This window comes from Varanus komodoensis, unplaced genomic scaffold, assembly GCF_004798865.1.
Source record: "Varanus komodoensis strain SLA01 unplaced genomic scaffold, ASM479886v1 scaffold17, whole genome shotgun sequence".
Classification (NCBI taxonomy): domain Eukaryota; kingdom Metazoa; phylum Chordata; class Lepidosauria; order Squamata; family Varanidae; genus Varanus; species Varanus komodoensis.
The window spans coordinates 11,143,027-11,156,735 of record NW_025335505.1 but is presented as its reverse complement, the minus strand read 5'-3'; positions in this window follow the sequence as shown (position 1 = coordinate 11,156,735).

The window sequence follows — 13,709 nt, the reverse complement described above, 5'->3', positions numbered from 1 at the left end:
CCGACCTGCTACGCTCAACAGGGTGATTCAAATCCACGTGGACCAAACATCAAATTTTCAAAAGTGACTTTTAAAACTTGGAAAATCTGTCGAAAAAAGGTGCGTTCTATGACAAAAAAAGCACTGCCTGAATCGATTCTTGGGAAAGGGTAGATGCAAAGTCAGCACTAGGTAGACGTAGCAAAGCAGTTGTTAACTTTGGTCAGCATGTAGCCAGTCCATAGTTCTCTATTGCACTGCAAACTTTATGAAAGCAGGTTGACAATGATTTAAGGAGCTGAGATCCAGGTTCATGGTAATGTGACCTTTCATTTCAGCAGTCAGGTGACCAGTTATCCATATCTTTATGAAAATAAATAAATGCCATTCTGCACAAGCCTCATAATCCAAGTACAGACATTCTGAAGTGTTTCTGTGAATCACTCCCCAGTCTAGCTTAATATATGAGCCAAGCATTCAGAGTCATCATCCAAAATTTTACATACCCAACTTTCTTGGGCCAGTCTTTATACAGCATACAGACACCTCTGGCTCATATAAACTACATTTTAAAAGTTATGAGTAGGAACGTGTGCTTGCTAATCAATCAGCACATTCACTATTCATAGCTTGTAATGCAAAGCAAAAACATTCTGGGTACAAAAATGCTCTCGCTGCTGAAGTTTTACGGAGCATGTAGGTCAGGTGTGATGGGGATGGTGAAGAGAACGGCCATTTTCGGGGCTAATCTGGCTTTATTATTCTGAAGAGCTATGCTGAGTTATATTGCTTCAGAGATTATGCATTCTTCATGAAAGTCAGAAGACAACCACTGTACAAGGATTGCGAATGCATTTTCTCCAGCCCTTACTCGAGAAATCTGTGTAAGCAAGCAGACAAGTGTGCCGTAAGTGGAATAAATAGCAGAATTAAGGGTGCACTCCTATGCTTGCTTAGATATCCCAGGGCATGCTGGCTAAGGTATATTGGGAGCCTTAAACAGGAGCAGTTCATTTCAAATTAAAAAATTCATGAAACTAAGTAAAGACCTCTGTTCTTTATGTGCTGGTATTGCAATCTGGATTCAGGGCAAAGCAAGCAGCAACTTGGCCACAAATTATCCTGTTAGCATCAGCCTCATGCCTTCATGTTGACATGCCAAAAAGTTCCTTGGAATCGGTCTCCATGTAGAACAGCCTTCCTCCATGCATGGCAGCCTTTTAAAAGCATGCAGTATATTTTAAATCTTTGTCCTACAGCTAGGTTTTATTCTGATTCTCAATTTTATTTGATACTGTAGTCTTAACTAATTAATTTTTATACCACATTTTATACTGTGATGTGTTTTAAACTGTTGTGAACTGCCCAGAGAGCAGCTATTAGGTGTCATAAAAATGCAATAAATAAATAAATTCCACAACATGATGCCTTCCAGATAGGTTGGATTATAGCTCTTATCATCCCCTAACTGCACTTGGGAAACCCAATGCAGAATATTGCATTGGAAAAAATTTAAAAGCCTTCAGAAACATTATTGCTTGTTCCAATTTCTTTTACCAAATTTGATAGAAAATAAGAGTTTTTTCCTCTCCTTGAGGATGTATCAGGCATGAATAAATCACCTGAAGCTTTCAAAACAATGCATTTGAAAAGCATTTTAATGGGGGAAATTTGCTGAAAAGTAACTATCATAATTATCATAATTAAAGAAACTGAACCTATTTAATTTTACTGTGATCACAAGCACATTTTGGCTACTTTGCTAATCATGAACTTTGGGCTTTTTAACACCATCTTTCAACCTTCCACATGACCCAGAAGATCTTTTAAGCCTCCAAGTGTTCAAAAGTTGTAGCCCTACACACACACTTATCCGGGAGTGAAGCCCATTGAGCTCAATGAGTCTTACTTCTGAGAACTGCTCTGTTAGAGTATTTTCTATACATGCCTTGGCAGGAAAGGAAGCCCCACAAGTCCAGCATGCCCCAGTCAGCATGGCTATGTTTAGATTGCTCAGAACCTTCTAAAAATATCCAACAGGGGAGATCCTAGAGGAAATACTTTTGATCATACAGATCCTACTCTTTTTTGTTTTCTTTTATGACAGCAGTGTACCACTTTTCCATGCAAGTGTTCTCAGACAGGAATGTCACAACAAGACTTCATAGAAACATAGAAAAAAGTTTAAAGAAAATGCCAGAATCAGCAGCAGACAGCAGTCTAACCTCCTAGTTCCCAAGGGCATGAGGGAATTAAAAATGTTTTACCTACTTCTGAAAGGAGAGAGATGAGGTACTCCCTCTCTGGACTCCCTAAGGGAGAGAATTCAGGGCCCTCCAAGGGCTGTACAGCTGGTACCATCCCACAAAAGTTCAGTTGCAGCAGCCAAAAACCCAGTGGTTTGGTGCCAAATGTTGACAACAAACTGCTATGGGGCCTTGAAAAGAAGAGACGTAGCTTGAAAAGAAGCTATTCCCCCCCCCCCCCCGCTTTTTTTTTAGCCCTATGTAATAGTTTACTCCTGAAATCTGGCAGCAAACTGCCGGTTTTTTTGCCGTCACTGCACTGAATTTCGGTAGCACAGAATAAACTGAACAAAAGGACGGGGGACACATATATGGCTCATTTCTAAAATATGTTGAAGAGCATCCAAGACATATCTGAGCCCTGGGGAAACCTGCAGAAAATCTCCACATGGAGAAAGAACAGCCCTTCTGCATTACCTTCTGAAACAGACATTTCTGAAAGCAGTGGAACTACTACTCTATTGCCAGGTCACAAAAGCTATTAAGGTCACAATCCTATGCATGTGTAGAGAGAAAAAACGTCCTTCGATCTCCAGCAGGCATGCTGAGACTTGTAAAACATGCCAAGGTCTTTCCCTACCTTGCATACACTTTGTCTTTCTCCTTGCCCTGGTCATTCAAGATTTGGGCCACCACCAAAGCAATCCAGGAAGTTTCTGTACCCAAACCAGGACAAAATTCAAGGTGATAAAAGTTGACATATTTTAAGCCATCTCCAGTACCTAGTGATACCCTGTCAAACATGTGAATATCCCACCATAATCACTAGTACTATCAGCACTGGGTGGGAATACAATCTATCTAAGTTCCTCCTTTGCCTAAAGAGTCATTATTATTGTCAAAAGGAGATCATCACGCTTTGCCATGCAAGAAGCTTTGGGTTGGGGTCTAGAATCCTTCTTTTATGTGATTAAATCATGGCCTCTTTTCTTGTTCCTTAGGACTGGATTTCCTTTCTCTTGCTAAAAGTTTGCAAAATGTCTTCATGTTGCTATATGGATTAAAAAGATCCACCTGGTGCTGTAGGAATTCCAAGGCTATTATCTAATCCCAATGCCTTTAATGTGATAAATGTACTCCATATTTGACTTGTGAAATTCAAGCCCAGAAGCAAGTTGTCCTGACAAACTTAACTTCCACAGGACACATAACAAAAATATAAACTTGGAAAAAATCCCTTTCCCTTTTAACATTTGATACTATCAGATTTTCAGTCTTTTTCTCCATTACACCACAGATAGAGATAAAATTCGTACATATTGAAAGACATTTTGGTTCCAATTTGAATTCTTTCTCCCCTAGAGTACCCAAGCCTCTTTGGGATTTGTTGTAATAAACCGCTTTTATGAGCTGACTTCCTAAGGACTGGATTAAGTAGGGAGGGAATTGCGATTTCAGCATCTGAGATGTTTTCACTGTGTTATAGTTTGAAGTGACCATGTTTACTTATCTTTCTTGTGCAGTTACCTTAGGGAGGCATAGACTATCACAGGAAAAAGCTTATACATATTGTAATAACAATTATCCATTCATATGATTCCCTCCCTCTGTCACAAGAATTATGTAGAGTGAGGGATCGATCCAACATCTTGTGTGCAAAAATCTAGTGATGGAGGGAATTCCCATTTCACCCCCCTGAAGGTCTCTCCTGTAGCCCCTGCAAATATGCTCAAGAAGTTTCTCTAATGCTCCAGGGCAAATCTGCGGGGAGCAGCAGACGGGGAGAAACCCACCCCAATGTCCAACTGAGCTGTGGAGTACTTGGGTGCTCCAAAGCATTCTCACATTCATACTCATTCCTCTTATCTAAATAATAAGACCAACAGCAGAGAGCCTTTGTGAAGCTCTGTAAGCCCAGAAGATATTACTGTCGGCTTTGAATTGTAGCAATCATATGGGTAAGAAATCCAAATTCATAGCAGACCAACAAAATCTATACTTTATGTTTTAGGGCCACAGCTGTGTGATGTGGGAGAGGGGCCTTCAACCTTTTGCTCCTCTCCACCACCACTCCAATATCTGCTCTTCTCAGTAGGGGGAAGCGTAGCACCAGGTAAGCAAAGACTTAAAGCCCCCATTCCCCCACCAGTGCAAATCTCCCCAGACAAAGCACACCCCATCATGTGTGGATTCTTCTTCTTTATCAGATGTCTAGATCAAAACCAGTTTGGTCAGGCCTTTAGAATGCAAAACGCGAATGGAAACACCAGGAGAGAGTTCACATTAGCATCAACAAACAGGTGTATGTCACTGTTGAAGACACATCACCAACTGACTTTTGTCCTGAATGGAGAGGAGGCTCCTCCATTCTGTTTACTGTCCAAACCAAATCCTTTTCTTCTAGCATAACAGCATAGCTGAACACTTCAAAATCTAAATATATGACCTGAATAGATGTTCTCCAGGTTGAGCCTTCTCCAAACCAGCAGCTTCTGCAGACCCTGCCAGCACACCATTTTTGGCCACAGGCTTTGCAGATGCTCTCCAGATCCATTAGAGACTGGACCTCAGAGGACCAGATTTCTGAGGTGAGCAAGATGGGAATGGAAAACTCCAAGTGGTACTTCAGATGCAAGCAAGACAGAGTTAATCTTTATGATGCTCCAACAAAAAACAGTTCTAAACTGAGTCTTAAAAAGATACTTGCCTGACTTTAGGCTGGTTAGTTCCACCTGTGCACTAACTTGTGGGTTCATCTCTTAAAGGATGTGGCCTGTTTAAGTAGCCTGAAGTTGCAACAACTTGAGCTTGGCTGTGGCAGCGCTAGCTCCAAAGTTGCACTTGCAACTTTGCAGAGGGTGAGGAAACTACCACAGAGGCTGCAGAGATGGAGGGAAGGGCCTCTGAAATTGGGATCCCAGCTCTGATCTCGGAATGCATTTCTGGTCTATTCTATCGCTGCTTAGACTGCATCAACTGGCTATAGGGCTGTGCCCTTAACAAAGTGAAGAAATTGAGCTGGAGTTTCTCAGCATTGAAATCCCAGCGGTCTGGCACTGACTGCACCTATGTCTGCATCTTATCGGAGGCCTCATGCATACCCTGGGGGGTAGCATATACACGTAGAGAAAATAGCATTAAAATGTAAACTCTTGTCCTTTGACGTAAATATTAGAAAGTCTAAAAGTTAAGAAAGCAAATATAATTTCAATATAAAAGGCAACACAATATAAGAGATAACTGGAACATTCTTCTAAACCCCAAGCTATAACTATGGTGGCCTTTAGTTTGCTTTACTAATTTCATGTTGAAATTCAAAGTTCTTGCAGAAAACTGGCTTTAGTTCCAGTCTGGAGATGTGCCTTTGAACTCTGTATGCATTTTCCTTCACCTCCTTTGTGTTGAACAGCCTGGAAGAGAGCAAAGAATACACATTTGTTTAATTTCCAGTGACAGCTTGGAGCCGCTTCATACTCTGTGTTTTCCTTTGGTAATGGCCTGCTGGGACATTGCAAATTTTCCTCACATGATGTATCCCATGGTCCCTAGGGATACATTCACATATGGCTGTGTAAATCATTCCTGCCTCTGCACATGTATTCCATCGTAGCAACCATGCACTAGTTGTAAAGTGTAATTCCAGTCCCAGCCTCTTGTGCCAAAGCACAGCAAAGGATCCATGAAACTCTTCCTCCCACTGGAAATGCTGACAAAGGCTCTGTCTGAGTTGTTCCTTGGCATGTCTTTAGCAGCCTACTCTCATGTAGACAGCTGGGGACACCGCCAAAGCTTCTGAGCTCCTTCATTCTGATAAGGAAAGAGCTGCATGCCTTGACGGAGTCCCAATTACCAGTACAGAAGCTATGAGTTGGACCATAAGGAAGGCTGAGCTCTGAAGAATTGAGGCCTTTGAACTGTGGTGCTGGAGGAGACTCCTGTGAGTCCCTTGGACCGCAAGGCGATCAAACCTGTCAGTCCTAGAGGAGATCAATCCTGGCTGCTCTTTAGAAGGCCAGATACTGAAGATGAAACTCAAATATTTTGGCCACCTGATGAGAAGGAAGGACTCCCTGGAGAAGAGCCTGATGCTGGGAACAATAGATGGCAAAAGAAGAAGGGGACAGCAGAGGATGAGGTGGCTGGATGGAGTCACTGAAGCAGTTGGTGCGAGCTTGAGTGGACTCCGGGGGATGGTGGAGGACAGGAAGGCCTGGAGGAGTGTTGTCCATGGGGTTGCGAAGGGATGGACACGACTTCACGACTAACAGCAACAACAAGCTATGAGTGCTACCCCTAGGCAGGACCAGCCCGGAGGGAGGCAGCTGCCTTAGGAAGGTGGCATCAGGTTTTACGAAGGATGGCAGCAGTGCTGGCTGAGGAATGCTATTTTTTCTAAATATAATATTTCACCCTTAATTTACTTGGTTGCATTTTTACTGCCAGGCATGGAGAGGTGTTTGTAGGATTTTCAAGTGCCAGCATAGTTTGATCAGCTTTAACAGCTATGTGCTTTGAACTGTGGGGACATGGGAATTTTTTCAATTTTTAATTTAGCTTTTTAAAGCATATAGATGTTTTCACATTTTAATTGTTCCTGATTTGTTAAAATTGGGTTAAGGTTTTATATTGTTGTTCCCCGCCTTGATGGCTCTGTATCAAGGGAAACATTATTTACATGTTAAAAAGTAGAAGCAGCAGCAGCAGCAGCTTTAGGCCCCTTGTATGGTGACCTATGTTGGGAGAAAGATGGGAATTATGAACCTGTTGTTACTTCTAGATCTCTCTGCAGCTTTGGATCTCATCAGCTACACAGTATGACAGTAGTGTTCTGGTGGTTCCACTCCTACTTGGATGATCATCTCCAGAACATTGCTTGGGCTACAGATTCTCCAACATGAAGTCCATCAGGGGTTGGTTGTGTCTCCCAGGCTATTCAACATCAAAATAATATGGCTTGGGATCACAACACTTAAAAGAGCATCTCTTGGCCCCCATCTGCCCCAGTCTACTCAGTGATGAACACTGGGGCTTCCCTCAGAGAGAAAGACTCAGAGGATGGAAACAAGGGTCAGGCCTTCTCAGTGAGGGAGAACCATTCCCTGTAGTAGCCTGCCTGGAGCCATCTGTCATCCATTCATGACCAGATTAAGATAAGACAGACCTCTCTATTAACATATTTAGAGATAACAATGAATGTCTTGATGGACTGCTCTGGTCAGGTGTTCTAATCAGGTTTTTTTTCTGGATTTAATATTGTTTTAGTTGTAGCAACTTGTAGCAACATTGAACTTGGAAAACTTTTATGATTTTATTGTACTGCATTCCTAGTTTAGGAGCTGCTGCAAACCATCCAGAAAGGAAATATATAAATTAAGAACAACTAAATAAGAAAATGACTGTTCTACCTCAAGCAGCAAGATGTTTCAGCCCAGGCCTGCCCTAACACATCCTGAAAGCTACTGCATCAGTGTAGTCCCTTCCTATGCTGTAAAGGCAACATCCAAAGCCTGGGTCATGTAGGAGAAAACAGCTACTTCCTTTCTCACCACCATCTCATCTTGATACTGGAACCACATTGGCCAATGAAGGAGATGCAGCATGAAATTTCCCTCAAGTGGTCCATGTGATCAGAGACATGTAGCAAATGCATCACAGGGCTTCCATAATCTGAAGGCAATATTGAAATGCATCCTTACCACTTCCAGAATGGGACAAGTCAGCAGAGATCTTCCTATTTCTGTAGTTTCCACTTCTCACCATGTGGAGCACAGAGAATATACCAGGCATTTGGTGCCAATAGACAAATATCTCTGCCATTGTACTGTTGTCACAATTAAAGATTTCCCAACCAAAAAAAAATTTGTAAACATAAAGCAAGTTCCCACTTTTCTTAAGTTAGATATTTATATTCTAACAGCATTATTAAACTCTAATCATTTGTGTTACAAATTTTCTCAGATGTTCAATCCACGAATGTGTTGACAAAAAAAAACCCCCTTGGTGCATGAAATTCTTTTCAGACAGCAAAACTTCCATGAGTAACATATCAAGGTATGGGCAGGCATTTTGCAAAAAGAGAAGGAAAGCTGAAATCAAGATAACAATTTGAAGGCCAAGAGGACATTTTGATTCTGCAGTGCATGAAAATCAGGTATCTGTTTCTCACAAATCTCATTAAAGGTTGTGAGAGGTTGAATACCATAATGAAAAGATGTGGGAAGAAAATCAAGGCATTTTTAGTCCTATACAGAATTGTTCAAAAGGAGTAAGACCTAAATGTGTATGCTAAGTTGGAAAATATGATAGTTCACATTTACATAGCGATGTAAGTCTCCCACCAAATTCCAACAACATTTGCATAGAAATTTAGCCCATTTCACAGAAGTTAGCTATGTGTACACTTTTTCATTCTTATTGCAATCTTATTGCAAAAACGAAGTGTACACTTTTTCATTCTTATTGCAATCACTCAGTAATTCTGAGGTCTTGTTTATAACTAATATACTGAATAAAGATAATATGGCAATGGCTGCATGATAAATAATTGTACAACTTACAAAATTAAAGTGCTTCTGAGGATATAATATATGAAATATTTGCCTTTGTTGTTAATTATTTTCATATGTTATAGGGTTCTTTTCATGAAACTTGAAGGATCAAAATATGTAGGATTCCCAGGTTCTCTCCCATTGAGGTGCTTCAAGATTTAGACCTGCTTAGGTTTAGGAAGGCTGATGCGAGTGCATTACTAAATGAGGGCAGACAACTTCAGAGCATACACATAGCCCGCAAGCCACATCCTACTGCTAGTGTAGCTCCAATATTCTGCGACATGGCAGCAGCAAAAAATAGGCAGCTGAAATTCTGGACTGCAGCAGAGGCTAAACAGGGAAGAAAAGAGTGTGTTATTTAGTGCTATGTGTTTACACTGATATTCTGCGTATTTTTATGAAACTCAAAGCAGGAGGTTTCCTATTCAAGCACTGACCAGGATCTTAGCAGCCTTTGCCTTAGCAAGCCTGCTGCTAAAAGAGGCATTAAGCAATGAAGTGGGACTAATAGTAAAGTCAGTATCATTTCTCAAATTTTACAGTAAGTTATCTTGTCAGCAAGACTTTCTTTGTTGTTTGAATTATATTGCGCACTATACAGACCGCTGCTTCCCTTACGCGATTACCGCAAGTGGCCACTAGCAGAGCACCAACAGTATTCCCACATCGCTCTGCCATTTGCCTTAAGTGTTGCACTAGCTGCTTCTACTGTAGCACTACAACAGTTGTGTAAGTGCAGTGGCAGTGCTGGATACTAACCATTGTTGTAAAAGTTGACCAAGAGACCAATAGACAAGAAAACCCTGTACGTAGCTGCTATCTTACCGCCTCACTCTTCAGTCTCGAATGTGAGTCAGTGCATCACATGTTGATTGACAATGATCGAATTAATCACCTTTATACACTTCACAGACAATAACAATAATGAAAAAGGTGGGTGCAGGACAAGGGGATTTACAATAGATCTCATCCTCAGGTGGATGCTGTTTGCCCCTCTTGATGCAATCTTGACATGGTGAGGGGGTTTGAGGCCATCAGAGAGGGCCAGGGTGATGCTGTCAGGAAGCCAGACTATCTCTCAGCAAGGCCTCCCAAGGCGGAATGGCCAGTCCTTCAACACCAGACTAAGATGCATCTATCCCCCTCAGGGGAAAAAGTCACATCAGCAGAAGAGAATGTCTTTCTACTAGTGAGGGAGCAGGAGAAACTCCTGAAGAGCAGCTACTGGCCAGCAGCAGTAGCTGAAGGAAACACTGGCAGAAGATCTTCCATAGACAACAGCAGCAAACCTCAAGCTGATTGGCCCAAACAATGAAATTGGACTGGACAGCCATTCAGCTGGAGGAAGGTGTTTAGCTCAGGTAGTCTTTCAAGTCGAGAACTCTCCTGTACAAACAAAGACAGAGACCCACTCTGTTAAGCAATACAACGAAGGGATGTGGAGTGGCTGCTTTTGACATATCCAGACAATTCACGCAATGTCTGGCCCAGGTCTTCTTTAAATAGTCTGTTCTAACCTACAGAAATTTGGGACAGCAGCCTGATAAATATATCTGCCTAATTACCTTGGGTTGTCTGTTATGGTTAATGATGGTTCTTTGTTGTATTTTACTGAATGAAATGTAATGCAAGGATGTGTTTTTAAAGAGTACTGAGTGTTTTTATATTGGATAATAAAAATACTTTCTTGATGAAATTATTGAAAGATGTTATGAATGAATGAAATAAGTTAAGATTTTTTCATAAGTCATTCGTGTAGATAGACCACAACATAACTTTCAATGGCTTCTTGCAGCTTGGCATGCAAATATTAAATGGTGTTTCTTTTATTAATGTATTGGTGAGAAGAGGAAGACACTAGCAAATATTTATATATTGCACAAATATAATAAAATATTGAAAAGTGGGGAAATAAGTGTTGAATTACTATAAATATCTCAAAGAATATATACATGCATACATGTGATAACTTCTGGATTGCTCTCAAAATTCCTTTGCATCTTTGTCATCTTGGCAAAAGCACTTGAGACTGTCCATTTTACAGATGTATGTACAGAAGTGAAATCTTTCCATCTGCTGGCTTGTACACTGACTATATCCCTTCAGCCTGTGTTTGGATTTCATCACATATGGGTGCCAATTCCCTGCAGAGTCCAGAGGAGAAAAAATGTGCAAATCATGCTGAAGGATTCCAGATGCAATGTTCCCATTACCTGTGAGTGCGCATGCATTAATAGACTTTTTTTCAAAAATAGGGGCCAAATCCAACAGAGAACAGACGGTCCTAAACCTGTCAGTGGACTTAAACACACCTAACTGCCTTGTTAGATTGTTACCAGCAGGAGAAAACACACGCGCGCGCGCGCGCACACACAGAGAGAGAGAGAGAGAGAGAGAGAGAGAGAGAGAGAGAGAGAGACTCTCCATAAAATACTACACGTTACTACAAATTTTCTCTCTTAATTTTCTCCTTATACCTCAATCAGACTTTTCTGAGATAGCTTTCTAGCAGCTATACAAAACACTACTATGTGGTGTGAGACCAGATTCCATTTTGCAAGTACAAACCATAGTTTGTTGGTTCCAATGTAACGGAGAGAGAGAGTTTGTTAATGCATGTACACTACCTGCTTCTTATCCTGCTTCTTCCTGGCCCTTGCAGCGACAGGCAACGCTTAACTGAAAGATAAAGCTATGAAGTACCATAATGTGAGGCATTCTATGCTCCCCCTGTGCTGCGTGTGGTCACATCTGCATGCAGAGGCAATCGTAAAAGATGTGGAGGGATTCCCCATACAATGACCTCATGCCACAATCCTTCCACACAACTGGGAACAAGGCAAAGATTCCCCAACCATGTTTAAGGTAATATAATAGCCAGCTACTGTGTTTTGCATAATGGCTTGTTCTTTCTTTCTCACTCTCTTTCTTTTTGACAGAAGAAGCAATACAAGACCCACATCGGGCTGGAGCCTTGTTGTTGTTGTTATTCCATAACCAACATACACAGCTTTCTCCTCCCAACCAGTTTATATAATCCAAGAAGTGTTGACTCTCTTTCTGCTGGAGAGCCAAATATCCTTGGAATCTGGAAGCCCCCACCCCACCGCAAGGTGGACATACATTCTAGTGGTGGGCAGGACCAAAGGCAAAAGGGGAAATAATTCCTGTGTTTTTAGTTTAATGTTCTTACCGTCAATAGCTAAGTGAACATTTCAACCTTTCAGAATGATGGCGGGGAGGACAAAATCCAGGAAATAATTGGTGGTCAGGAGAAAGGGCATGACCAGCTGGAGGTCCTCCAAGGTCAATGAGGAAACAACAGAGGGACAGACAGGAAGGGAACTGAAAAATTGTTGCAAGGACTGGCTACCATTAGTAATAAGGAATAAGTCAAAGAAGTGGTGACCCCACAGAAATTGTAATACTTGAAGAAGACTCTGAATGTAGGAAGGTAACAGTTATTCTAACTTCATTGACTTAAAATAGCTCTTGGCTTCTCTTCTGTGGTATTTATAATAGTATTAAGGGTTACCACTATTCAGTCTAGTTTATCCAGAAAATCGATGGCATAAGACATGTTTCCTGAAGAGATGAGGACACAGTGAAATTCCAGAAAGTTTAGCAAACACATCTGTGCATAAAACAGGTCTATAATGCTGCTTCCTGAAAATGGAGCTGTGTGTTTACAACTGGAAGCCCCTTCATATATGTTGCACTACAACTCCCATTATCCCCAACCACCATGCTGGCCATGCTGTAGGTATCAAAAGCACAGAGCAGCAGTGAGCTAAAGTTTTCTTTTCCTCAGAACAAAGCAGAAAGCCTGACAAGATTACTCCACAGCATCTGACCTTCTCTGTGTTATTTTCCGAAGTTTTACGTATCCCCCAAAACAGCCCTTCATTTTATTTACAAGCTAGCTGCAGCCACTGTATAATTCTGGGCCTATTTGATAGTCTTTGTCCTGCTGTGCAGAGACATTCTTGCCCACATCAAAGCCACCTGCATTCTACTGGAACAAAATCCATGAGACTGTCACTCCACAACCTGACTTCAGCTGTGTGGATGCAGGTCTGTTTGCACTTACTCTAATCCCTGAAACAAAGAGGCAGAACATCTGAACTTTAATATTGGCATCCTTCCCAACGTGTGTTAAAACGCTAGGCCAAAGTCAGGAGGGAAAAAGAAACCACCTTCAGTTAAGAAATTATAAAGTCAGACGAAAATTAAAGTCAGGTTTATGAGCTCACATTTTTAGACTCTGAGGAAGGTACATAAGTGGTTGGAGATGGGATGGGATGAGACAGGATGAAATTGATCTTGCACACAGCTTGAATCATTGCTATCAATGAGATCTAAGCTGCCTGTGTGCCGAACTGCAGCCTATAATCAAATGTGTACCCCAAAGAAAAATCAGTCTCAGAAAGTTAGGAAGCGAGGGAGATGAAATGGCAGGTGCATTTTTGCATGTCTCCCTTTTGCTTGCATTCATAACTGGAAGCAGAAATCAATCACCAATCTCTTTTTAGGATTTAAAATGTTTATCGTCCCTTTATCCACTCATTAAGCTACATTTAATGTTACAGGAATGGACTTCCTTGCTGGCAGTGGGAGCTTCCCTTATCCTCACCAACCTCTGGAGCAGGATTTGGGGTATATGCAGATTACAGCTAGAAAAGATAGTTCTATTGACCTTTTTGTCAATGTTCTGATGTATACAACTATTAATTCTCATTATCGTGCCAGCATTTTCCAGGCTAAACAGCTAATCAACTACCAGTTGACTCTCAGAAGGGGGACTCTGGCATTATCAACCAAAAGACATCATGTGGACATATTTCCCTTCTTTATGGCTTCTCTGTGATGGGAAAAAAGATGGAAGAAACAAGGAGGGTGAGAAGTGGAAGACAGCAATGTCTAGAAAGCACCT